General features: G+C 36.6%; 1 pseudogene; it reads right to left on the reverse strand.

The window, feature by feature from the left end:
* Positions 1 to 2579: 2579 nt before the first annotated feature.
* LOC113929589 lies at positions 2580 to 3180 on the reverse strand (annotated as a pseudogene).
* Positions 3181 to 4434: the final 1254 nt, after the last annotated feature.

The raw sequence follows: 4434 nt of genomic DNA on the forward strand, positions 1-4434 counted from the left end.
AAACATGGAACATGCCTCTTAAAGACAAGAGGAATCTCTTGTGTATTTCCAAGTTTTGGGCGGTTTTTCCTGACATTTGTGATTTAACTGCTTTGAAGGAATATTTGAATGAACTAGTTTTTCAGATTTGCTTCTTAAGGTAGAATTAAAAACAAAAAATGAGTGAGAGGACAATATTTTTCAAAAGACCATTAAGTTTATATGTAAATCTCTAGCCAACAATTCTTAGTTATGCGAGGAATTCTTTGTTAAACATTCCTATTATTTTAAGTACCATGTGACTCGATACATATGTAACACGATACTGGATGGTCTTTTAATATCCCTTCAAAAGATGAGAAGCTTACAATCCAAAGAAAGTAGCTATTAGTTTGCAAATTTTATCACTTTTCGTCTTTCTGTTTCTAAACTTGCCTATCCTTCCATGTGTCCTTGTATATGTGTTATCTGAGAGCAAGCAGCACAGCTTACCTTTTTTAAGACTAAGCCTCTCATCTTCTGCATATTCTTTAGGACTTTGTACATTCACGTTTGCCTCTCTGCAGTCACTTTGTTTAAAAGTTCTTTTGTCTAAAAGCACACTACTTGCTCTTCTCTCTCTGAACAAAAATAAAATAAAACAACAGCAAACCTGTACTCGTACTTACCATTGCCTTTTACCTAGCCCACATTGGTTACTTTCTTACATCTTTCTGGAACTCTGAGGCCAGGTAGTATAAATTTATTCTTCCCACATCATCACCTCATTCCTACTCTTCAGCCCACTGACCAGGCTTGTATTTCTACCGTACAGAAAGTCTTCTTGAAAAGTCCAGTGGCTTATTTTCTGATTGCTAAGTCCAGTCATCTATTTTAGTTTCTTCTTTGACCTTTCTTCAGTTTTCATGGTCTTGACAAAGGCCTCTTGCCTTTCTTCCTTGATATAATCTTTTCTTGGTTTCCAGAAAATCATTCTACTTTACTACCTGCCCCCTCTTCTCCTTCATGCTCTTAGAGATTCCCTCTAAAATTTTACCCCTCCTCACTTCCTTCATTCCTTAAAATTTTGAATTCTCTGAGATTTTATCTTTTTCCGCTTCTTCTTCCTGGGTGCTGATATTAGTTCCCAATATCTCAGGTACCATCTAGAGCACCTGAGCTTTCTCCTGAGATCCACTTCTCTATTAGTATTTAACTTTTTACATTACTTATAGGTGTTCCTCAGGAAATTCAAACTTGAAATGTCCAAAATAGAATTCACTTTCTTTCTGTTGGTTCCTTATTTCTATCTCCTGTGTAGGTTAATGACATTACTATTGACTTAAAATCTATGCAAGAAGGAAGAGTGTCATCATTAACTTCTGCCTTTTCCCTCATTTACCAATGTACTCAATTACAAAGTTTATTGATTAGGCCCCTTACTGTTATCCCTACTATAACTGAGTCTGTGTTCAAACTGCTATCTCTTGTCTTAACTATTGAAAATATTAAAAATATGGAAACAAATCCCTCTTCAGCTATATTAGTTGCCTTGCCCTTTGCATTCCATGAATTTTTCACAATTTTCAGATCACCCATGAATTACAAAACTCCAATACTTTTCCAAACCTATGCTCTTTCCACAGATTATATTTTCTCAGCATAGCCAATTTATTCATGTAGACTAGGTTAAAGCATCACTTTGTCTAAGGACATTCTCTTGACATTCCGAGGTAGATCAGGCTTCCTTTGAATGTGGTTCCATTATTTGTGTAAGTGTGATATGTGGCTTATTTATTTTTGTATTCTCAGTTCCTACTATAAATCTTGGCCCATAGTAAATTCTAATAAATGTCTTTTGACTGAGTGGGGAACATGGTTTTAGAATGAAAGATTTGTAATTATTGAGGGATCATGGATTAGCTTCAGTGTAAATTTCATCTCATTCTTACCCATAGAATGGGTTTTGGAGATATTTTCAAATGAATACATATATGTTTTATACTGGAAACATAAAACTAGTCAAAATTGTCTCATTCCAAAGAGTGTTCCTCAGAAATGACAGAATTTTTTTTAGGATCTTGAATTTTTGTAAACATCAACCATTTTAATGCTTTTGGCTACATGTCCTTTGTGGTTGTGCATAAAAGTCCTCTTAGTGAGTTAACACTTGTGCTCCGATTTGTATTTGCTACATGTGCACAGTGGCTTTAAGTTTCAGTTTTGACCCAACAGATGCTTTTGTTAATAATTTTGTTAGCAAATATGATAAACCTGAAGAAAACTATTTTAATCTATTGTAACTTTTAACAAAGAATATTTGGATGAAAAAGATGACTTGCTTCTTTTTTTTTTTTCTCGGTTCAAGTTTAATAGAAACAAAAGACAAAACGTGATGCCCTGCTACTGTACATAACAGTTGGCCTTCCCCATAACAGCTCAGGCCCTTCTCTCCAGAGGAAGAAAGGCTGGCCTCCCCAACCCCTGCAGAAAAGGCCTGTCCTGTCCCCATACCTCATCTGCACAGTCTAAAGTCTTATGTTCTAAGCATGACAATAATACAAGAGAGATTTTATTTTCATGGCCACCCAATGCAGCCCAGCCCTAAAACGACCTGGCGCTCACTTCTGCTTAGAGAAATATTCTTTGCTCTCCTGGACATCAGGCTTGATGCTATCACTGCCAGGCTTCCAGCCAGCTGGGCACACTTCCCCATGCTTGTCAGTAAACTGGAAGGCCTGAACCAGTCGCAGAGTCGCATCCACCGAGTGACCAACAGGAAGGTCATTTACCGTGATCTGCCTAAGGATACCTTTGTCATCAATGATAAAGAGGCCCCTGAAGGAGATGCCTTCATCAGCCTTTAAGACTCCATAGTCCTGAGCAATGGTATGCTTGGGGTCTGATCCTAAGGGAATGTTCATGGGTCCCAGTCCTCCTTGGCTCTTGGGTGTGTTGATCCGTGCCAGGTGACAGAAATGAGAATCCACAGAAGCACCAATCACTTGACAGTTGAGATTCTTAAATTCTTCTGCCCTGTCACTGAAAGCAATGATCTCCGTGGGGCACACAAAGGTGAAGTCAAGAGGGTAAAAGAAGAACACAATGTAATTTTCCTTTGTAGTCAGATAGGCTGAGATCTTTGAACTGGCCATCTGGCATAACAGCCATGACTTTAAAGTTGGGGGCAGGATGCCCAATTTTGGCATTTCCCGTAGACATCTTGCTATCAGCGGCTCTGAAAGCAAGAATGCCGAAGACAAGGCAGGAAGAAGACCGATGACTTGCTTCTTTATGAAATTCTCACAAATACTGCAATAGCTATGGTTTAAATGTTTTTCCTATGTCTGATGTGACCACATGATTGATAGCCTATGGTTGGCCATTTGGCAAAACTGATTTTTCAAGAACAGACAAGCATATTTTGATAAAAATAATCTTACAAACCAAGGTCAGTGAGCAATTGATAAATGTGCAAATTTATATCTCTTTTATCTTGAACCTACACATCAGTATCACATTTTTGGGGAATTACAATTCTTCATGCAAAAAAAAAAAATGTTCCGTATGGCAACTTCATTCTCTGCTGAGAAACCAAGAGAATACTTAATAATGCTCATGAGCAATGAGGTGTGAATGATCAAATGAAGGTCTTCCTGGTTAGCTATTGATTATTCTATCATAGCAGGTAACTTCAAAACCACACACAGTCTTTTGAACATTACCTTCATATAATATTTCTCCCTAACACCAGAAGAAAATTACTTTTCTTGACCTTCCATAACAGGCAAATGTATTTTGCATTATTTATTGATCTTATAATATAGCATTCTTAGGAGGGTAAATGAGACTTATCAAGTTCAAATGAGTTATAATTGTTGGAACCTTAAAGGTAATTCTTAAATCCTCCTATGTTTCATGCAGAAAAAGATGTTTACTTCTTATAGAAAGAAACCCCAGAACACTTTCAGGGTTTAAAAGTTTAAGATGAAAAATGAGGTTTTATTTTATACTTGTTAACATTACAAGGGGAAGCATGCTATGTGACAAATATCCCTTAACATCTGGCAAACTAGTGACCTGGAGATAGGTTTCACCTTAGCTTACCTGTTCTCATGATTGGCTTCTTTTTCTAAATGACAAAAGCATTCTAAAATTTGCTTTGGAACTAAAGAGGAAAACATGTCATGTTCAATAAATACCATTCAGGAAAGATAATAATCTTCAAAAATGGCAGTAGCCACAATGCAACAAAGAAACCATATATTTTGAAATCGGAAGGGCCAGCATAAGTTACAGTTACTAATGGTGGGAAATCATTCCACGGGTTCACAGTAGCTATTACATATATTCCGAATAAAGCCAATTTAAAATTATTAAACTTGATAAAGAAAATTTCTATATAGGCCAAAAACTTAAAAAAATGTAATTAAAAATATACTACAGAAAGGTGAGGGCTCTTGTTCCTTGGTATTT

The sequence above is a fragment of the Zalophus californianus genome, chromosome 5 (assembly GCF_009762305.2).
Source record: "Zalophus californianus isolate mZalCal1 chromosome 5, mZalCal1.pri.v2, whole genome shotgun sequence".
In the NCBI taxonomy this organism is placed as follows: Eukaryota; Metazoa; Chordata; class Mammalia; order Carnivora; family Otariidae; genus Zalophus; species Zalophus californianus.